This window comes from Equus przewalskii, chromosome 6 (genome assembly GCF_037783145.1).
Source record: "Equus przewalskii isolate Varuska chromosome 6, EquPr2, whole genome shotgun sequence".
NCBI classification, from domain to species: Eukaryota; Metazoa; Chordata; class Mammalia; order Perissodactyla; family Equidae; genus Equus; species Equus przewalskii.
The window spans coordinates 97343166-97367337 of record NC_091836.1 but is presented as its reverse complement, the minus strand read 5'-3'; the positions used below and the strand labels follow the sequence as shown (position 1 = coordinate 97367337).

At 38.3% G+C, this 24172-nt stretch overlaps 1 protein-coding gene across 6 annotated transcripts in view; it reads left to right on the top strand.

Annotated features, from left to right (window-relative positions):
• The window catches only part of DCDC1 (doublecortin domain containing 1), a 443558-nt gene that overhangs the window by 12680 nt on the left and 406706 nt on the right, over positions 1-24172 (top strand). For all 6 annotated transcript variants that reach the window (XM_070626537.1, XM_070626535.1, XM_070626540.1 and 3 more), the window contains exon 3: positions 11312-11481. The gene's annotated coding sequence lies outside the window, so the exon portion shown is untranslated. The remainder of the gene's footprint in view (positions 1-11311; positions 11482-24172) is intronic.

Genomic DNA, 24172 nt, shown 5'->3' with positions numbered 1-24172 from the left:
AGGATCAGGAATTGGCAAAGTGGTTTTAGGGAGAAGGCATCTGGAGGACCACAAAGATGCCTTGTTTATGTTTAAGTAAACTTGATTTGTCAAATACTAGGATAGTGAAGTGGCGAGAATACACAGGACCTGCTCTGCTAACCACGGTTCTGTAGCGGGAGGAAGGCAGGGCCAGATGCGGGGTCTATCCTGGGACATTTAGTTTGTATGCTGGGAGAATTACAGCTCTTAGAACAAGACAAACAGCAAAAACCTTTCTCAGTGGAATTCCAACAGGAAAAATAAGTGATTCGTGAGCCTGGAATGCCAGTGCTTAACCTCCTCGCTTTTTTTTAATGCAGTTGGGCTATTATTTTTATAAAATGAGTTTTGATGACACAAATTTCCTCAGGAATACAACTACTATATTATGGAAGAATAGACTTCTACAGTAAGCTATATTTTTATTGTCACAAAATTAACTTTGGAAAGAATAATTAGCAATCTAGGTCATTAATATATAATTTACATGTTTATACAACACCAAAAAGGTAGATTTAATGAGGAAATCAAAAGTCTTCCTTCACTGACTTGAACGGTCAGCCTTCTGCACCAGCTCGGTGGGCGATGGGCCCTTACACAATGAGCCGTCTGAGAGGACAAATTCCCGGGTGTCTCCTGATAAGCTTGAGTGTAGCAGCACCTTACATGATCTCCTGAACTAAGGGCCATTGTCTACCTCGACAGTGTCTTAATGCACCTGCAGCTGCAACCACAGGGCCTAAGGGCTTCTACTCTCGTGTGGAGACGATGTTGTTTCAGCACCTGGGGAGGTTAATGGCAGTTAAATCTTGAGGCCAGGTCAGATGGCAGGAAACAGTATTCCACTGCAGGAATGCTGCAGTCGGCCTCAAGGGACTGATAAACACTCTGACTTGGCAGAATTGCCGAGAACTCTACCTGAAGATTTTCAAATACTTACTAGTTATCTGTGCTGGAAACTGGAGAACAATGACCTGAAGCCTTTTTAAAAAATTATTATGAAGACTTTATTTTTTTAGAGCAGTTTCAGGTTCACAGAAAAATTGAGAGGAAGGTAGAGAGATATCCCATATAACTCTTGCCCCCACACTGGCATATCCTCCCCCGTTGTAACATACCCCACCAGAGTGGTACAGTTGTTAGAACTGATTAACCCACATTGGCACGTAATTATCACTGAGAGTCCATAGTTTACATTAGCGTTCACTCGTGCTGATGTACAGTCTGTAAGTTTGGGCAAATGTATAACAACGTGTGTCTGTCATTACGGTATCATACAGGGTATTTCCACTGCCCTAAAATTTCTCTGTGCTCTGCTTATGCATCCCTCTCTCCCACACCCCCAACCCCTGGAAACCACTGACCTTCTTACTGTCTCTGTAGTTTTGCCTTTTCCAGAACGTCATGTGGTTGGAATCACACGGTGTGCAGCCTTTTCAGATTAGCTTCTTTTACTTAGTAATGTGCATTTAAGGACCCTACATGTCTTTTTAGGGCTTGATAGCTCCTTTCATTTTAGCGCTGAATGATGTTCTGTGTGGACCACAGTTTATTTATCCACTCACCTACTGAAGGACATCTTGGTTGCTTCCAACTTTTGGCAGCTTTATTATGAATAAAGCTACTGTAAACATCCACTTGCAGGTTTTTGTGTGGACATAAGTTTTCACCTCCTTCGTGTTAATACCAAGAGGTACGGTTGCTGGATCACATAGTAAAAGTATGTTTAGTTTTGTAAGAAACCACCAAACTGTCTTCCAAAGTGGCTGCACCATTTTGCATTTCCACCAGCAGTGAATTCCTGTTGCTCCATATCTTCATCAGCATTTGGTGTTAGTGTTCCAGATTTTGGCCATTCTAATAGACGTATAATGGTATCTTGTTGTTGTTTTAATTTGCATTTCCCCATTGACATATGTTGTGGAAAATCTTTTCATATGCTTATTTGCCATCTTCTTTTGTGAGGTGTCTGTTAAAGTCTTTGGCCTATTTTTTCATTGGGTCTTTTTTTATCATTATTATTGAGTCCTAAGAGTTCTTTGTATATTTTGGATAACAGACCTTTAATAGATGTGTCTTTTGCAAATCTGTTCTCCCACTCTGCAGCTTGTCTTCTCATTCTCTTGACATTGTCTTTCACAGAGCAGAAGGTTTTAATTTTAATAAAGTCCTACTTATCAGTTACTTCTTTCATGGAACATGCCTTTGGTGTTGTATCTAAAAAGTCATTGCTATACCCAAGGTCTTCTAGGTTTTCTCCTCTGTTATCTTCTAGGGATTTTATAGTTTTATGTTTAACATTTTGAGTTAATTTTTGTGAAGGGTGTGAGGTCTGTGTCTAGATTCGTTTTTTGCATGTGGAGGTCCAGTTGTTCCAGCACCATTTGTTGCAGAGACTGTCTTTGCACCATTGTTTTGCCTTTGCTCCTTTGTCAAAGACCAGTTGACTATTTATGTGGATCTATTTCTGGACTCTCTGTTCTGTTCCATTGATTTATTTGTCTATTCTTTTGCCAATACCACATTGTCATATTTTTTTCTTTTTACTGAGGAAGATTCGCCCTGAGCTAACATCCATTGCCAATCCTCCTCATTTTGCTTGAGGAAGAGTTACCCTGAGCTAACATCTGTGCCAATCTTCCTCTATTTTGTATGTGGATCACTGCCACAGCATGGCCGCCAATAAGTGGCATAGGTACACGCCTGGAACCAAACCCAGGCTGCTGAAGCAGCGTGTGCTGAACTTAACCACTAGGCCATGGGGCCAGCCCAAAGACAATGTATGTTTTTTTCTTTGCTGAAGATCTTCCCTGAGCTAACATTTGCTGCCAATCTTGCTCTTTCTGTATGTGGGCCACTGCCACAGCATGGCCACTGACAGATGAGTGGTATAGGTCCGCACCCAGGAACCGAACCCAGGCTGCCGAAGCAGAGCAGGCTGAACTTAACCGCTAGGCCACCATGGCTGGCCCCACGCTGTCTTGATTACCTTAGCTTTATAGTAAGTCTTAAAGTCTGGTAGTGTCAGTCTCCTAACTTTGTTTTCTTCTTTCAGTATTGTGTTGGCTATTCTGGGTCTCTTGCTCCTCCGTATAACTTTAGAATACATTTGTCAATATCTACAAAATAACTTGCTGGGATTTTGATTGGGACTGCATTCCAGATCAAGTTGGGAAGAACTGACATCTTGACAATACTGAGTCTTCCTATCATGAACATGGAACATCTCTCCATTTATTTAGTTCGTCCTTGATTTTGTTCATCAGAATTTTGTTTTCCTCATATAGATCTTCTACATATTTTGTTAGATTTATATCTCAGTGTTTCTTTTTTTGGAGGGGGCTAATGTAAGTGGTATTGTGTTTTTAATGTCAAATTCCACTTGTTCATAATTGACTTTTGTGTATTAACTTTGTATCCTGCAACCTTGGTATAATTGCACATGCAGCCTTTTAAGATGGCGACAATCCCATGTTTCTTGTCTTCATTTGTTCCTATCTCCCACATGTATGCTTTCCTTTGCTCCCTATATCTCCAACTCACTAGAAGTCATCATGTAATGTGAGTTTGAATATTCAGTTCTGCCATACAAGATAAGAAAACAAATGGAATGATGAAACTCATAAGAAATGTTGAGCATAGGAGTAAGTAAGCTAGTAGCTTATGAGATACAGGTGAAATTCATAAGATGTATTAAGTATAGATACGAGTAAGCAAGTGGTTCGAGAAAGGCAGAATTCAGAAGATATACTAAATATACATAGAAAGTGAGTTAGTAACCTATAAAACATACCAAGACAAATGGAATAAATGGAATATATGATGCAATGGACAAATGCTTACTTATTCAATAGAAAGATAAAAAGACTAAGTCATGCTCTTGGACTTCTGGGCTGACAGCTGTGTCACCCCTAAATTGGCCAACTACTGATGACATCCAGTATGGTCCCATTTTGGCCCACAGTGCTGTGCCTAAGAAATGAAATAAAACCCATAGCTCTTCACCAAGTTAACTGACAACCTACATCTTTGGCCAGGTACACCTGCCTCTTTGTCTCTGCCATTAGCAAGTATGTGCTATTGATCCCTGATACCTTCTGTCTGTGCCGCTGGCTCAAAGGTCAACTCTGGTCCTCATAACACACCCTCACAGGAAAGGCTGATGTGAGCAGAGCATGTGACTATCATGACCCAGGACTCAGATAGCATGGTCCTACCACTCGCACCCTATCCTAAGTTGGTTAACTTTATTGTTTACTGTTGTATGTTTTCAACTTGTGAGTAAACTGTGGGAATGGAGCACTTCCATTTGGTCTGTGAGCCCCCTGCATCAGCTTGCCTGGTGTGTACTCAGCGGCTACGGTCACATCGAGGTCATTTTCCACTTGACAGTACTGTTCGCTTTAAACTGCAGTAACGTGCCCTCACCCTCTGGGGTTTTGAACTAATGCATCTGATCATCACTATCTGGTTTAGGAACCAGAACAAGCTGTGAAAGGAGTGTTAAATTACAGTGATTCTATGGCAATCTTAAGCACTTGGTCTACAATGAAGGAATTGTGAGAACCTGAATCACCCGTGGAATGGGGCCTTCCTCGGCAAACCCAGGAAAACTGAGCAAATCCCACTTTACCTGGGAGAGGAGTAGGAGGGTGTCCGTGTCAGCGTGTCCCACCTGAGTTTCCTCCTTACTCAAAGCTGAGATCGGAGCTGCTGCTTGTCTAGAACACGGACCTTCAAATGTTTTTGCTCATGTACTCCCTAATAAAATTTTGAAAAATATATTTTCTTGCACTCTTTTAAGTTGACATTTAAAATTTCTCATTTTTAGCTTACGTAGTTGGGAAAGATGTAATTTTGCTGGGAAAGTTCACCTGGAGATAACGTCTGTTGCCAATCTTCCCCCCCTTTTTCTTCCTCCCCAAAGCCCCAGTGCCTAGTTGTATATTCTAGTTGTAAGTTCTTCTAGCTCTTCTGTGTGAGCTGCCACCACAGCACGGCTGCTGACACACGAGTGGTGTGGTTCTGTTCCTGGGAACCGATCCTGGGCCGCGGAAATGGAGCACATCGAACTTTAACCACTGGGCCATCAGGGCTGGCTCAAAAAAGATGTAATTTCTGGTATACTATGAACGTTGACATTTTAAAATAAAATTGTTATATCAGTCTTTTAAATGAATCTGATAAAATAGAAATTCCATATGATTTTTAAAAAACATTTTATGAACATTTTCAAACACACGGAAAAGGAAAAATAGTGAAACGAACTCCCAGGTGCTCTTCACCCAAGTTCAATAACCTTCAGCTTCCTGGTATTCTTGTCTATACTCCTTTCCACTTTTCTTTTGGGAATATTTTAAAGCAAATTCTCATCATGTTTTACTTACAAATACTTTGATTTGTATATCTAACAGATAATATTTATCATTACAATACCACTTATTCATTCCCAATAAAATAATTTCCTTAATATCAATAATACCTAGTTTGTGTTCAGATGTCACCAGTTGCCTCAAAAATGGATGTCTTATTAAAGTTGGTTTGTTCAAATCAGGGTCTAAATAAGGTTCATGCATTGCATTTGGTTGACTTGCCACCAATGATTCTTAAGTCTCCTTTCATTTGTAACCTTTCTCCCTCCTCCCTATTTTCATGCCATGTCATTTAACGTTTCTCTACCTCCCATACTTCTCATAAACTAGAAGTTAGATGTAGAGACTTGATTACATTGAATGTTTGTGGCAGCAATGCTTCACAGCATTCTATGTCCTGGGATTATAATCTGTGTGGAATCACATACGGAAAACAATTTCTGGTTGTCCTATTTTAGTGACATCAACATGGATCAGTGGTGTAAGTGGTATCAGCCAGATACGTCTCTTATAGCTTTCCCATCACTCTTTCATCTAAGAATGACAGACGTTACCTGGACAAACATTCTTTTTGGATCCCTTATTTCATTAGGGTTTACACAACGGTGATTTTCTAGTTCTTTTATTCCATCTACATGTATTAGCTATGATTGTTCTCTGAGGAAGAATTTTCTCTAATCATCTATTTGATTATCCTGAATTATAGCCCATTCAGGGAAGCAGGAAAGTACATTTGTCATTTTTCAGAACAATAAGTTGGTGCCTGGCAATCTCCAAAGGTGAATGATGATATAAAGAAATTTTAAATTTTTATTTTAGTATTATAGGTACTTGTGGGTATTTATATGTTCAATGTTTCAATCTTTTACATTATTTTTATGGTCAGAGTGGTCTGTCTGTGGCCAGTGGAATTCTCTTCAAGTTGACATGCCCCACTTACGTCTGATAGCTTCCTTGGTTACCTGCATGACAAGATGTCACAGGTTTGTGGTGTATTTCTCGCCCCAGACCTGAATGCTGTAGGAATTTATAAACATTAAAACCATTAACAAGCTCTTCTCCAGCAGCTGGAAATTTTCCATCCTTTCTTTTGCTCCTTAAACTTGTATTTCCACTCCATTTCTTCCATAGAATTTTATCTTTTAATGCTGAAAACCTTTTATAGGCCACTCTATCATATAACAACAACACATTTTTTAAATGTCCTGTGACCATAAGGTTGTAAGTGTTGAAAACTTTCCTCAGGATTGAGTGTTCATTATTATAATTATGTTTAGTACACAATTATTCAAAACAGCATGTCTATATTACCATTTTTTATACTTATTAAATATAAAAAGTAAGATTTATTGGAAATGTATATATTAATGATACAGCTTGGTGGGGGGCACTTATAGTTTTTTCATTAAAGGAATTGTGGAGTTGTCCCTTGGTTTGAGGCCCTGGAATGGGCATAGGAGAAATGCCCTGCTTTTGTAAAATGAGAGAATGGAGACTTTACAAGGACATACTGTAGTTGAGACAGGCAGCTTCTTGGGCAAACACGTTTTAGGAAAGCATGTAGATGGACGGCAAGGATCTGAAAATTGATTTGCTTAAAACTATCTGCATGGTACCTACTATGTGCCAAGTGCGTCGACTCTATGACGTAGCTACTATTTTTAAGCCCATTTTACAGATGAAGAAACTGAAGCACAAAGAGGTTATGTAACTTGTCCGAAGTGGGCAGCAGGGATGTACAGCTGGACACTCTGGCTCCAGAGTGTAGGCTCATCTCCACTTGAACTCCAGTGCCTTTTTAAAGAGGAAGGAGAGCAGGTCAAGGGGTGGGTATGAGGGGAATCCTTATGTTCATGTAAAATTACTAAGAGATGGGAAGTAAAGAAAAAGTGTGATTTTTTCAGTGTGTCAGTTAAACTATGTGTGTTAATAAAGCATAAGGCAGGGCCTTTATCTGTACTCTGCTAAAATACCATAGTATTTAGTGTCAAACTAAAATTAACACATTTTTATTTCTTTGATTTCTAATTAACAATTAGTTCTCATTTAATTAGTAATGTGCAGGAATGTTGTCTGCAAACCTATTGTATTCTGAATATTCTACTTAACCTGTTAATATGTTCTACTTTTAGTGACGATGACACTGTTTTTATAGTAACATTACAGAAGAAATATTGCATTTAATAATGCTAATGATTTCACACTTACCTAACGCATTCCACCTAAAAGCATCCTGAAAGTATTTTACATGGAGGAAAAAAAATAGACCCATCACTAAAATGATTACCTCTTTTGATGAAGATTAGGATTGTAATCATGCCTAAGTAAAAAGTAATACTATTGATATATTTCAAGAGAGATATTTGAATAATTCAGTGTCAATTTTATTTTTTTAATAATTGAATTTTATAATAAACACACCAGGACAGTCAAGGGATTTTGTTCTGCAAGGTGATTTACTCTCTAATCATATAATTTTGCCGTGCAATACGCAGCTTGATTTCACTTGTAAGCATTCCTCGATTAGATGATACTCAGCCTGTGAAAGAACTGAACAGACCGTGGTTGTTATGAAGCCTTGGAAGAGAACCTCAGCGTCCCACTGTGAGGAGCTTAGAGGAGGAGTGTGAAGGCCAGCATCCTTTTGGCCTCTAGTTGGAATATCAGAGGAAACCTGGGCAGAGGAAAGTGCCATCTCGTGTTAAACTATGTAGAGAGAAATACCTCTTCTCTTTTAAAGTAGATTCAGATGCTCCTAACATTTACTGAATGTCTACCACATGCCGAACAGTGTGCCAAACACTTTCACATTCACCATTTTATTTGCTCCTCCTAACCTTGTGGATAACCTGGTTTTGCAGAGGAGAGGACTGAAAACTTATAATACTCAAGGTCATATGGCTATAAAGTGGCAGAGAAAAACATTATCTTTCTCTTATGTAAAACAGGTATGTACTCTTCCATAATACTTGCGAGTGTAAGTTAGGTCATCATTCTTTTATTCTTCCATATGCTTAATTACCAGCAAGGCTAGTATCATACTCTTTGAGCTTCCTGTCTCTGTAGATTATCTAAGAACCTTAGCAGTTAACTGTAGTTCAAAATAGAAGTCCTCCAGATGCCCTTTCCCAAATGAAGAAGAGCCCTGGATGTGGTCACTTGTCTGTTGGTGCTGCTGGTGGGGTGGGTATTGCTGCGGTTGCCATAGCGTCTTGCTGATCCAGATCACCACTACTGATCCCACTGCATCCATCGGTGGACTGACTCTACTCGTCCATGCTTCAGAAAAGTCTTTCTGGCTGATTCCAGCTCATCCTTGCAGGCTGGCGTGGTCTTTGAAAGAGGGGTTTTAGGGTCCTCCAGAGAAATAGAACCAACAGGATGTGTGTGTATATATATGTGTATATAGAGAGAAAGAAATGTATGTATATAGATAGATATGTATGTATGTATATTGTATATATAGATGTCAACATATATATATAGAGAGAGAGAGAGAGATTTACTTTAAGGAAATGGCTCATGCAATTGTGAAGGCTTGTTGAATCCAAAAGGCCCCAAACCCCAAATTATGGGACTCTCAATTAAATTTAGATTTCCAAGCCATCGTACTGTTCTTCCCATTTCCCTGCTCTAAGCCAATACTGTATGTTATAGGTTCTTGAAAGTAACTTAGTTCAAGGAGTATCAGGAGTTTCAGGATTAGGTTCAACTGCAAGTAACAAAGACCCAAATGAACATTGTTTTGAACAAGCCAGAAGTTTATTTCTTGGGTAAAATTCTGGAAGTAGGTAATCCAGGGTTGGTATGGTACTCCGTGTTGTCAGAGATTTAAACTTCTTTGTCCTCCTTGGGGCATGGCTTTCATACCTACCATCATATCAAAGTTAAAGAGGACCAAGCCACTGTCAGCCATCACGTCTTCGTTCTAGATAGCAGAAAGGAGGAAAACGAAGAGTGAACTCTCTTGCTTTGGTCATTTCCGTTAATATTTCATTGGACAGACTTATTCATATGGCCCTTCCTAGCTGCAAGGAAGACTGGAAAACAATCTTTGTGTTGGGCAGCCCTATGCCTCAGTTAAAAATCAGAGATTCTAGTATTGTAGAAAAGGGAAGGGATGGGTATTGGCAGACAGCTGGCAGTCTCTGCTACAAAGAGTTTCTGTAAGTATTAGAAGATATTAATATATGGACAGATTAGAATATTGAAATGCAGTGATTTTGATGAATTTGATGCATTTTTAACAAACCAGCCAAAATTATCTTTTAAAAAAAATCATATTACTCCCCTGCTCCGAACACTCCCTGGGCTCTCTAATTCCCTCAAAGTCCTAACAGGGTCCTGCAAGGCCCTGTTATCTCCACCCCCCCTCCCCCCCCGTTGCCTTTCTAACCCCATCCCAGCTACATCCCCTCTTGTCCATCTGTTCATCTACTCTTGCTGTTCCTCACTCCTGCCAGGTGCACCCCACCTTAGGGCCTTCTCGCTCCTCCCTGGATACTGCATGGCTCACTCCCTTGCCTCTTTCCGATCTTTGCCCAGATGTTACCACCTCAGTGAGGCCTATGCTGACAAACCTATTGAAAATTGCAGTTCCCTCCATCTCCATACTTCTAACCTAACTTCCCTTATCAATTTTTCTCCATAGCTTTTTTCACCTTCTAACATCTTACAATTTACTTATTTATTATGTTTATTGTTTATCATCTCCCCCCACTAGTTTGTAAGCTCCACCAGAGCACACTTTTTTCCTGCTTTATTCACTGAAGAATTCTAAGTGCCTAGAACATTGCCAAGTAGGTGCTCAGTAGATAATCTGTGGGTGAATGAATGCTTCTATTTCAGAATAGTGTAAAAAGGTGAAAGTAGTATTTTTTATTACCCTATAAGTAATATCTTTCCCTTAGTAGTGATATATCATGTTACCTTGGGACTCCCCCTTGGTGTAGGACTCCTCCGTAGTGGGACACATCAGAGACGAGCCTTCATAGCCATTTTTATCAGCATCCTGAGTGGGTGATTACACCCTGGAAAGGACCCTATAACGCTCATTGACATTATTTCTTGTGGACATGTTATTTTGGTGTTAAGAAAATTTAGGTTTTCTGTGTGCATTACTCAAGATTTCCAGGTTGCAGATGGGAGAATCCCAACTCAAACAAGTTTAAGCAAAAAAGGGAATCCGTTGGCTCACATACCCAGGAAACTCAGGAGATGTGGTTGTTTTAATAGCTGGTTTCAGGGATTCAAATGCTGTCATCAGGAATCTCTCACTTTTTCTCTCTCCATCTCCTGCCCTTGCTTTCCTCTGTTTTGGCTTTATTCTCAGTGGTGGAGATTTACCCTGTTCTTAAGGCTGGCAATCCCAGAGAATGGAGTACTACTGTCTCTTCTTCACTGGACTCTGATTTACCAGTCGCTCTGCGTGGGGAAGGGGGCACTTGGATTGGCTAGCCTTGGACACACTCACTTTTCTGCCTGGAAAGCAAGGCCACGTAATCAACAGTACCGTCAGAATTGGGGAAGGTAGCTTCCCAAAAAGGAAAGAATGAAAGGCAGACAAAACAAAAACAAAAACAAAAAACACTGCTGCACTTTTTAAGAACATAGTCCTCACGTTAAGTTTGCTTGTATATAAGCCATTTTCTAGTAAACAGCAAAAATTAAAATACTTTGCAACAAATTATCATTTTTTTCTTTCTTAAATAGGATTATACCAATCAAAGACTTAGATTCATGGTTCTGTCTTCCTTTAGGCTCTTATCTCTGTCCATTTCTAGTGAGATTTCACGTCTACTGACTGCTGCGTGGTCTGAAACATGACGAGAAGTAAATCGTGAGCAATGCCCAGCCTCAATTTATAACTCAGGAGGATTCTGCATTTTAAATAGAATAACATTGTTCCTTATTCTTAGCTGACAATGGCAAACACAGAAACAGAAGATCACAGAGCAGCAGTTTCTCCGTCTTCTTTATCACCCTTGACTGAAGCCGTGGAGGGATGACAGCCCAGCAGTCCTGAAGGTGCCTTCCGTGGGGACACCGTGATCCCAATTGACAAGTGTATTTCGAGTGACTTACCAAGGTAAGAATATTATTTCAGCAGCTTAAACTGAATTCTGAAGGAGATAAAAGTGCTTCTAGAAAGTTATGTGTGTCAGTGCTCAGTATTTGGTGGAGATGATGTCAGTGATAATGTGGAGATGTGATGGGCTATGAAAGTTGTTGCCAGGATTAGAGCACTTCAGTTTTTTCTATCTATGGGAAGAAAAGTGATGCATGATGCAGTAAACATAAATTATCCCTGGAGTGTGACTTGGACAAGTAGCATAAGGATAATGGCAGTAACGGCAGGGCAGATAGTATTTTCTCTGTGCCAGTCCCCATGCTAAGCACTTAAGCTACATTATATCTACTTAGTTCTCAAAACAACACTGGGAGGAATGCAAGGCAGATAGTATTTTATTTTATTTTATTTTATTTATTTTATTTTTTTTTTTTAAAGATTTTATTTTTTCCTTTTTCTCCCCAAAGCCCCCCGGTACATAGTTGTGTATTCTTCGTTGTGGGTTCTTCTAGTTGTGGCATATGGGACGCTGCCTCAGCGTGGTCTGATGAGCGGTGCCATGTCCGCACCCAGGATTCGAACCAACGAAACACTGGGCCGCCTGCAGCGGAGCGCGCGAACTTAACCACTCGGCCACGGGGCCAGCCCCAAGGCAGATAGTATTTTAAACATCTCTACTTTACCTATAAGGAAATAAAGACTTGTAGAGGTTAATTAACTTGACCAAGATCACACAGCTGGTAAGTAGAGAAGGTATGGTTTGAACCCAAATGGGTCTAAGTATACAACCAGAACTCTTAACTGCTATATCCACTGTACTTCTCTGAAAAACAAAGCAGAGGGGACAGAGGTATTTTTCCTGTGTTTTTTCTCTATTAGAAAATGAAAGAACAAAACAGTGTCTATCAGGTATCGATAAACTATTGGCTGGCTAAATGTGATGCCATAGTCTTTATGTTAAATAGAAAATGTGTACTATAAGAACAGTGAAGAAAATATTCATAATTTAGGGGTCATTTTAATCTCCTTATAGAAATGCGAGATCATATTTATATCTTAGAGCAGTTTGATTGTTTTGTGTGTGTGTCACTAAGTTTAGATGAAAGTAAAAGCTAGACTTTCAGCTGATCTTTGTTTTGCCTTATTTCTCTGAGCTACAAGTGCATCTTAGCAATGTCTGAGATCATTTACCTCATGAACTACCTAAATGGCTAGATAATTTTTTAGGAAATCATTACTTGATAGGTATATTGTAGAGACATAAGCTACTCATGATTGTGTTCTTCCCAGTATGACAGTGGACAAAAATTTCTGAACAGGGTTTTTAACTTTTCCTTTATACAAATGCCAATGCTAATATAACGTGTATTTGCACATTTTTTGTTTCTTTTAGAATTTATTTTTGCCGATTTTCCTTTTCAAACTGGTAACTACATTCACTTTTTATTCCAACTGTCTTCCGTGCATTTTTAGATTCTTTATTTTTTTCTGTTAGAGCTAACTGTAATTTCTTTTATTCCATTTCTTTCTACTCTTTTCTCATTTTATTTCTTTGATTCGGAGTCTTTTTATCTGGCTTTACTTGTCCTTTTTTTATATGTCAGTCTTTCTTTTCATGTGACACCTTCCTACCGCCTGTTTTTTTATAGTTTGTTTCAATGAGCTTCTTCTATTTCTTTGTCTGAATCCTGACTTCCTTTCTGTCACTGTTGCCTGTTACCATCAACTTTGATTATGATGTACCTAGAAAATGAAGTAACCCTCTTCTTGGCAATTGAATGGAAAGTCAAAGACAATGCCCAGAGGTCTTTTACTTTCATGAAAAAGAAAATGATGAGTTTCAACCTGAAAGGGGTCAAGTTCATAAAGGCTAATGGTTAACTAAGATCCGTTGGTATTAATGCGATTATCAGAGAGAGGCAATTTTCTCTATGAGGAAAGACATTTTCCTGCTGATTGAGGTTAAAACTTCTCTTGTCTCATTCTTGTTTTCTTTGCCCCCTTTCTTCTACCGTCATTGTGATCTTTTTATGAGAAATAATTGTTAAAATATTGTGAATTTGTTGTTCCTTTACTTATATGACTTATACTTTTCTTTACTAATTAACACATTGTACATTTTACAAAATATGCCCACATACATTAAATCCATTCATTGCAACCAAACAGTGATCAGTCACTTTATTCTCGTGTTATTATCTGATGCTATTAATTTCCCCCTTACTATATTTACATTATCCATCCGCCTTTTCTTGTGTTCTTCCCATGTTTTTCCCTCTGTCACTCTACGCAACATTTGTTTGTAGCAGAGTGAAAACTGCTGTGCCAGGATCCTTCCCATAGTAAGAAAACTATCACCAACAGTGAAAATGAGATCAACAGATTGTGCCAAAGAAGGTTTGACTCTCCCATTGTGTGACTTACCATTTGGAGGTCAGATGACTGGAAAAGTCTAGCCTCATTTCTGTGGCTACTTCCAGGAAAGCAGCACCATGAGAAACTTTTCCTACCCAGCTGTAGTCTGATGTATTCCCAGGTGACCTGGAACAGGGCATCCGCCTTTCAGACATGGATGGCAGAGTCAATTATTTACTGTTAACAGGTATCTAAGGGCAGTTCTGCCATATTTATAGAAGGCATCTCCAAATGTCAAGTGGAAGATTTCCAAAGTAAAATTGCATTTTTAACATTAAGAGAATGTTGTAAACAATTAGTATCTCTTTCTGTCACACATATAAAATGTTTTGTTTTGATGATTTTTAACTGATCATCTAAGGATGTAATATCATGATTTTTTTAATAGAAAGTTACAGTATTTTTTATCCTGCTTGCAGCTGAGTATATTACCAACTCTTTAAGTTCCTCTAGGGGGAAGATTATTTTTAGCACATTAAATGAGGACTTAAGTCAGTTTCAGAAGAGAATTACCAGCAGTTTTTTGTTATTGATTGTATGGGTTGCTTTTTCGCAGACAAGTCTTGCTTTCAAGGAGACTAACAGCACCTAATCTGTTCACTTACTTTTTTACGTCATTCTAGTTATCTTGGATATTTGTAATTGGAATGAGTCTTGTACTCTTTTTGAAATGTAAACATTTGGTTGTATTGCCTTTTCTAGGGACAGTTTAAGTTTGGTAACTGTCGTTCCCAGGATGGGCTGTCTGTCCCGCCGTGGAACGGGGTAGAAGGGAGTGAGGGAAAGGTGGCCGTGCTGAGGAAGCAGCGCACCACCGCCTCTGGTTTCTGCCTCCAATGCCCAAAACAAATCACGCTTTCCCTAGTTCATTACTTTTTTCAGACTTTTCCTTCAAGCTTTTAAAAAAATCTCTACAGATCTAAACATTGACATATTATTTCCTTTAAAATGGTAAAAGACAATATTGTTTATTTTTGAAAATGTAAATTTCCTCTGGAAAAGTTGTATGTCATGTGTATAACCTCTCCCAGTTTTAAATTTAAGATGTATCTTATTTTTATTCCTTTGTACTTTTGCACAAGCAGAAGTATTCTTTTCTTTCCTTTGGGTGGAGTGACTTATGCCCCTGATCCCATACCCTGAAGATGGGTCCTTCACAAATTTTAGAAATTGCTCTTCTTGTTTAGAATTTCCTTCTACAAAAGCAAATAAGTTCAGTTTAACAAACAGTGTCTATCTCCTGTAGGGTATGTATGCAGTTTGAACATAATAAATTGGTTAGTATTCAGTCATTGAGTTGCAAATAAATTTGACTTATTATATGTTATAAAATAACCTGAAATTGCTCTACAGTTGGGATGCTCTTACCAATATTTCTACGCCAAACTAGAATTATATTTTCTTTTGGTATGGGAAATAAAATTTGGGAGAGATTGTTCACTTTTATTATTATCACTTTTATTCTTCACTTTTTATGATGTTTAAATCACATTTTACCTAGCAATTGTAGAAAGTTATTTATATCTTTAGAAGTTATTCGTTTCATCAAGTTGAGGAAAAGGGTAGGATGAAGTTTAATGAAATCTTTGTGCTTTGTGCACTCCAGAGGTTTTATGCAAATTTACATTCACCAAACATATGTGGGGTTATTTCTTCTTTGGTTGCATTCCAGTATTTTAAGCTGGTGATTTATTATTGAATGTACTTAGGGTCATTTTCCTTTACATTTACATTTTCTTATTTGTATTTATTCCAATTAGAGAGTTTAATTACCATTAAAATGGTAATGGGATAAAGATAAGTTTTACAAATGACAATATTTAAAAAAAAGCCATAACTCTTCAGGAAGGTTTAAATGCCATAAGAATATAAAGCGAGGAATATATGCTTGTCAAATATACAGTATAAATAAATAATTTAGATGAAAATGGTTGACTACATTTAACAAAGAGACTACCAAATAATGAGGGGCTAAAGAGTGGTTGTTAGATTTGATGTACTTCATTGTATATTGTAAGTAATTGCTAGCCTTAAAAATTCTATGGCTTCTGTGTAAGAAAAAGAGACATTTTGACAGGCAACACTGGTATGAAGCGACAGCAGGTACAAATTCTTGGCAACTGTCATTATCCTGCTGTTGGATTCACATCCACACTGTGTGATAACTTAGACTTGCTTGTTTGTTGTCAAGCCATGATCTGTCAAAGTAGCCACACTTCCTACTTAGAAATAGAATTGTTAGCCACATGCAGATTCCTGCCATAGAAATCGGAACCAAGGGCCCGGCCCCATGGCCGAGTGGTTAAGTTCGCGTGCTCCACTTCGGTGGCCCCGGGTTTCACCAGTTCGGATCCTGGGCGTGAACATGGCACTGCTCATCAGGTCATGCTGGGGCATTGTCCCACATAGCACTACCAGAGGCACTCAGCTAGAATATACAACTATGTACTGGGGGCGTTTTGGGGAGAAGAAGAGGAAGAAAAAAAAAAAAGAAGAAATCTAAACTCCCCAAGAGTGCTTTGTGTTTCTAAAAGGGGCGAAATAAAAATCCCCACATCATTTTATGCTTATGCTGAAATTTCTGGTGAAAGTTTCCCAATTAAGTAAAAGTAGAATTTTTAGAAAATACCATATTAATTTATATTTTAGCCCATTATAAAGTTAATTCAAAATTAGTAAAGATTTTTGAATAAAACTGAAAGTAAAGCAAATGTGATCAGAAAGCTGATTGTATAAGTTAGGCTACTATTCGCAGAAAGTAACAGAAAATTCAACTGTAAGTGACTTTAAAAATGAGGAACAGTCATTGTTTCACATAATGAGCACTTCAGAGGCAGAGCAGTTCTAGGGTTAAATTCAGCGGCTCAGCAGTGTTGTCAGAGAGAGTGGTTCTTTGTATCTTTCCCTGTGCCATCCTCAGGATATTGGCTAGATCCTTGAGTTTGACTCCTCCCAGTGGGAAGTTTGACTCCTCCCACTGTGTACTCATCACCGTCAGTAATTGTAAATTTATAGTACGCGTGACTACTTGTTTAATGTTTCTCTCTTCCACTAGGTAATTATTGTTATTATAGAAGAAGTTTCTAGAAAACGTAAGCACTGAGTTCAGATTAACATTTATTAAATACTTATCGAAAGATGTACAGAAATGGGTAGAGATCTGTTAAGTGAACACCACTGGCAAAAATGCCTGCAGGTAAGAACTGCCGAAGGCAATTTGGTGGGATTATAGCTGAGGGACGTTCCAGGGGGCAATGAGCAGCGCCAGCTGGTACAAGTCCTTACATTGGAGATCGACAAGTATGACTTTATTATGAGTTTTCCTCAAATTACTATAAAGAACCACTAAGATTCACTGATGCTATTAAAGCAAAGGAAATGAGAAGAAAAATTGCTCTTGTCAAAACGAGTCATACCCTTAAATCGTATCATGGTCTGTTTATCTGCTTTTTCTATACTCCTCTTTAAGCATTTTTTTTTATACTTTCAGGCCTCATGTCTTTACTTAGTTGTTGCTTTGTGAAGCAAAATTTGTAACTTAGATTTAATGAAAACCACAGAGAGTAAAGCATAATTAAATACTAGCCTGGGATATCAAGGGGGTTATAAATTCCACAATGTGTAAGATCTCTCCCTGATAATCTTTTTGATTATAATAGAAAGCTGATTCATAGATAAGGTGTGGTACCATTTGAGAAAAGGATAAAAGCTTAGTTAATCTCTTACTGTGCCTTCCAGCCTTATCATATCCATTGTATCATATGGAGAAATTGTTTAGAGATTCATTTACTTTAAGTTTTATAGTTTTTAATAAACAGGTAGTTTTTATCCATACTACTTTAAGGTTAATTTTTGACATGTTATACTTCATCTTCCTCTAAGCACACATAAAATCCTTAAATCTTTTGCATAGTTTATTTATATATAGACACACATACCACATTTGTTCTTTGACATTTTTTAATGAATGAATGAATGAATGAATGATTCAAATTGCTAAAAGAAATAATCTTTTTTTTCAATAGCTGACAATAAACTAACTCAGCAGTAATGTAGTTGATATTTTTTGAAAGAAATGTACCAGAACATTTACATCCAAGTGAACGCCTTCTCCCTCCCCACCCTTAAAATATCTACTTTAGGAAGTAATTTAGTCTAATAATAATGCCACTTCTGAGGGCATTTTTTTTAGTTCCTCTTTGGTTTTGCCATCAGAATCTGTGGCACTTTCTTTTAAATATCCTAAGTGTTGATTGATGGCAAAATTTAATCTTAAGTAGTTAATTTGAATTTTCCATAAAATAAAATATCTGGATTTAAATTTGTTGTAAAAAATGGATAATCAAAACTAGGTCATTCTATAGCTAGTGTTGTAGGCAGGAATTTAATGTGGCCCCAAGATTCCCACTGCCTGGTCTATATGCCTGGTGCAATTCCCTCCTCTGGAGTGTGGGGGGATTGTGAATAGAACAGTGTGAATAATGCAGATGATGAGGTTGTGTTATATGGCAAAGGAAATTTTTGCAGGTGTAGTTAAGGCACATAATCAGCTGTTTTTGAGTTAATCAAATGAGAGATTACCCTGGGTGGATATGACCTAATCAGATCAATTCTTAAGTGAGAGTTTAGAGGTCAGAGACAGAAAGTCAGAGAGGTGATTTCCTGCTGGCCTCAAAGAAGATGATAGTCATTGTGAGTTCTGCCTCGATAAGGAACTAAATTCTGGCAAAACCTGTATGAGCTTGGAAGAAGATCCAGAGCATCAGATGAGACTGCAGCCCCAGCTGAGCTTTGCCCAGACTTCTAACCCATGGAAACTGCAATAATGAGTAGGTGTTGTTTTAAGCCACTAAATTTGTGGTAATTTGTCTACAGTAATAGAAAACTAATATGGGTAAATAAAAACGTGATAGACAGATATTTTTTAAGAAGGTGTATTTCTAATGTAATGTGATTGATGGTCTTGTATCAACCTAATACAGTGGATTTTAGTTTTCAGGCTGAAAAAATGCTTTTATACCAGTGGCAAAAGAGTAAATAATACAATGATGAATTAGAATATTTAACAGAAATTGAGGTCTAGCATTTTAGATGGTGGGAAATAATCACTGAGATAGAGTGATTTCAGCTATGAAATCTACCATGGCAGATGTCTGTGCACAGAAAGAAGTACATTCCTATATATGAGGGTAGCATAGAAATCTTACTGAAGAAGGACTATTTGAAGTCTGTATATATATGACTTATTTACAGATAGAATGAAAGATTTACAGTAGAGACATATCATAGACTTCCAGGAGAAAATAATAAGACCGACGTAGAAATGTTAAAAAGAAAATCTGTTGTAAAATTAGCCCAGGGCCAGGCCGGTGGCTCAGTGGTTAAGTTGGCATGCTCCACATTGGTGACCCGGGGTTCGCAGGTTTGGATCCCAGGTATGGACCTATGCACCTCTGGTCAAGCCACGCTGTGGCAGGCGTCCCACATGTAAAGTAGGGGAAGATGGGCACAGATGTTAGCTCAGAGCCAGTCTTCCTCAGCAAAAACAAGAGGATTGGTGGCAAATGTTGGCTCAAGGCTAATCTTCCTAAAAAAAAAACAACCCAGAATGTGGTAGAAAGCCTCACTCCTAAAACAGTTGGTTCAGGAATCCACGTGGAATTCCTACACCCTTCATGGAGACTACAGATGAGCAAGTAAATAGAAGTGACCATAGCACTAAACTAAACTCAGTATCAGTCGGGAAGGACAAGTCCAACAAAACTACCATACAACACATTGAATTTTGTAAAAGACAACTATAACAAAATCTAGATTTAAAAGAAAATATGGTGTAAGATTTATATAATTAGTAATTCATAAGAAGCACAGGATGCAAAGCTGCACGCTCATTCAAGGCAGAGTTTTAGAGCTACGTTCCCTGCATAAAACCAGGAGCCCTGAAAGATAAGTGCCCTCATCCTTGAAAAATGGAATAAAAAAGTACTGGTTACCAGCCGAAGGAAGCAGAATGAGTGGATTTGATGTATTCTAAGTTTCTTGCATTGTCTGGAAAATAAGAAATTAGTATTTATATTAAAGTCTAATAAGAAAAAGATTCATATTATAATATCTAGTGTTTCCCTAAAAATAAGGTTAAACAATATATGGCATACAACCTAATAGAAGGGAAAATGAAATAATAAAAATTGTTGTTTAATTCAAGAGAAAACAAGAAAAGAATGAAAGGGAACCTAGAAAAGATAGGAAGGACAGAAAACAGGTTGTAAGATTAAAGGCTAAATTCTCCATTAAAAGACAAAGACTGTCTTGGTGAAGGAGATAACTCTGGGAATATGTGTTAAATATAAACAAGCTAAATTCTCAGAAGGCAAAAAATGTCTTTAGGAGGAAGAGAGCTATGCAAAGATACATATAAATCTGGAGAGGAGGGAAGTTCATTTAATAAATCTGAATGTCGTGGGATTTCTAAGAGATTTTGCAGAAGTGGAATAAAGTATCTTTCAAAGAAAAAAAGTTGAGAGAAACAAGAGAAAGAAAGAAAAATAAGGAGACTACATTTATGGTGACAAATACAGTCTGGAATTAGAGCTACGTTAGCTAAAGAGGACTACTGGTTGACTGCCGCTAATACAACTACTTCTTTGCCTGCCCCCCATTGCCCTCCTGTTCTAGATTTCAGTTTCCCTTGTTGTAGCTGTTTTCCTGAACTCTTGAATAGGAACTTCAATTTTCTAACTAAAGGAAAGTAAGGAAGTTTGAGGGTTAATAGGAATAATATTATAGGATGATGGTTAAGTACAGAAATTGTGGAGCCAGACTACCTGGATTTGAATCCTGTCTCTGACACCAGCCTGCTCTGTGACCTTTGGAAAGTTACTTAAGCCCTAAGTTTACTCATGGGTAAAAGTGGGAAAATAATAGAGGGCTATTGGGAAGATTAAATGCAAATATAAGTAAAGGGCTTAGAACAGTGACTGTCACAATAAGTGCTATGTAGGCATTAGCTATTAATATCGTTACTATTATCAATATGGAGGTTATGATATATCATTTATTCCTTGTCTGGCCTGTGGACTGGGTTAGAATTCCTGTAATTGAGCAGGTAAGGGCTAAAAGCGGTGGAGCTGGTCAAGGAAGACTCCTTGGAACTCTGCCTACAACCTGAGCTGCTTCAGGGTCCAGATGACTTAGTACAGAATAGGGCTCTCCCCACCTCTGCACTGTTCTGGCGGCCTAAGTGCTGGAATCTGGGAACACTACGAGGCAGCACCTTCATATGGACCTCTTTGTTCTTGTGATTGGCAGTGGAAGCAGTGAGGTGGTGACACAAAATAGCTGTGACTCTCACCAACAGATTTTTATAGGGACTTCAGAGGCACTTTTAGGAATTCATAATTCACCACTTTGGGGACTTTCTGAAAATAAATGGGGAAGATTTTGAGGGGGGAATAAAGTCCTGTATTATTATGATGGGATTATCGCACTGGCAGTTATTTGCTCACCCTGATGGTTGGCATCAAGGAGGACAACCCTACCATGCAAACCGCATCCCTTTGGGCCAACGTTGAAACACACCATTGGGCCAGATGGTCCAGAGATTGGGCTTACAGTCTCAATATGACATTCTTGTGTTTCTCCGTGATTAGAAGTGAATGACTAATATTAAAATAATCAGAAGAATCAGAACAGCCTTTGAGTAGTTGTTAAATTTAAATGCATTTGGTAGTATTTCAATTATGCACTGTATTTTAGTGAGTACTTTTCAATGAGTCAATATAAGTGTCTCTGCTTGTCACAGTCTGCTAGCTAGGTCATACAAGCCACCTGCCAGTTGTGTTTTCCTCTTCAGGGAGGCATTTGAGAGCCTGTCTTACTCTAACTGCTCTATACCTTATTATCCTGCTGTCCTACCCATAGTTTTTTGGACAACTGGTGAGTACTTCCCTATTCATTGGCTTGCCAGAGGCTTATGAGCTTGCCTAGCTTTCGAGTTCTACCCAACAGGGGTGCCCTATACTGGGTAGTGATGGAATTAAACTTTGGGGGGAATTGAGTGTATGTTGTACAGACAGAGTCTACAGAAGGTAGTGTGGTATAGAAATGGGTAGACACACAGGGAAGTTAGCAGAAACCATGAGGGAGAGAAAGGGAGGACAGAGGTGGGTTGGGCAATAATGATGTAGGAAGAAGAAGCAGGTAGACACAGGAGAGATGAGGTTGCCGAGTCAAAAAACGTGGCAGTCTACTAGAGTCGTTGTTAAGTCAGTAGTATATCCTGGAGGGCAGTGAATGGACTTCTAAATCTCTTTCTGCCCTGCTGGAGTGGTTTTATTTCCTTTCACAACTTTCCGGGTAATAAGCTTCATCACCTGAAACCCAAATGCCTGTCTGTTCCTCGAAAGCTGAATGATCGTAACACCCACATTCCCAGCATTAATTTAACAAGCCAAGTGTGTAGGTTTAATTCCCATGTGGGACAAGGTAGTTTTGCAAGCTCTGTGATCATCCTCTCATACACCCAACAACTAGCAAACACATCAATTGTTATAAGAGAGAAGAATGCAATAGTGTGTAAGAACTAGTGTAAACCTGTCATCAGTGTTGATAAAATAAATCAAAGCTGAAGACTACTAATGGTGGGCCAATAGTGACTTTTTAACATGAAAACTACCCATTCTCCCCTTATAGACATAAGTGACTACAGAAAAGCAGGTAATAAATAAATATATGGTAGAACCATATAGTTTAATTTAATTCTTTTTACCATTTACCAGGTAAATTTTGTATAATTTGTTGTCCTAACTCTACCATAATCATATGGAGTTGGGAGAGGTGGGGATGGAGAGTTCCCCAAAAGAATGTTAGTGCTGTTACCAGAAGACAAGAGGAAGGTATGCCAGCAGACAAAAACAATAGATAACCCCTATATGACTAGGTGGAGGAAGGCAAAATATACTTGATAAAATATTACATTCCAGTAAAATCTGTAAAGACTACAACAACCTGAAAAATGGTTGTAAAACAGTGTTAAGTAAAAAAGGCAAAGTATTGAATTAAAGGTATGATATGGCCAAAACTTTGGAATATAGAAAAATAATAACCTTTTGCTTCGTGGTGGTGGGATAATGAATTATTACATAAAATCATTAGTATATTTGTAGAAATATTTGACAGTAAACAAAGTGCATTCATTAAAAAGACACTCCATTCTGCACTTAAGTAGAGAATTCCTTTTCTTTTTTTACATGAGAATTCGCTTTCCATGAAACTGTGTGGGCCCTGGAGAGTGTCTATGTGACCTGCAGGTCTTCCCTCCTGGCCATGTGCTGCTCTTCCCCAGCTTGAAGAGCCTGGTGACCATTTGGGCTCCTTTGCTGTTGCTATGAAAACGCTGCTGCTGTGACGTGACCCCTGCCACATGCCACCACTCACCACTGCTGTCAAAATCTGAGCAGCTTGTTGAAGACCATTTATTGAAGAGACTTTCCTTTCTCCATTGTGTGTTCTTGGCTCCTCTGTAAAATATGAGCTGTCCGTAGATGTGTGGTTTTATTTCTGGGCTCTCAATTCTGTTCCATCGATCTGCATGTCTGTTTTTCTGCCAGTGCCATGCTGTTTTGATTACTGGAGTTTTGTAGTATAATAAATGGTGGGCAAACTGGACAGCCACATGCAAAAGAATGAAAGTACACTATTATTTTACACCATACACAAAAATTAACTCAAAATAAAGACTTGAATGTAAGGCCTGAAACCATAAAACTCTTAGAAGAATATATAGGCAGTACACTCTTTGACATTGGTCTTAGCAGAATCTTTTCAAATACCATGTCTACTCAGGCAACGGAAACAAAAGAAAAATAAGTGGAACTACATCAGACTAAAAAGATTCTACACGGCAAAGGAAATCATCAACAAATTAAAAAGACAACCCACGAACTGGGAGAAAATATTTGCAAATCATATATCTGACTAGGGGCTAATTTCCAAAATATATAAAGAACTCATACAACTCAACAACAACAACAACAAAAAAACAACCTGATCAAAAAAAACAGGCAGAGGATATGAACAGACATTTTTCCAAAAAAGATATACAGATGCCCAACAGGCACATGAGAAGATGTTCAACATCACTAATTATTAGGGAAATTCAAATCAAAACTACAATGAAATATCACCTCACACCCATGAGGATGGCTATAATTAACAAGAGAAGAGATAATAAGTGTTGGAGAGGATATGGAGAAAAGGAACCCTCATACACTGCTGGTGGGAATGCAAACTGGTA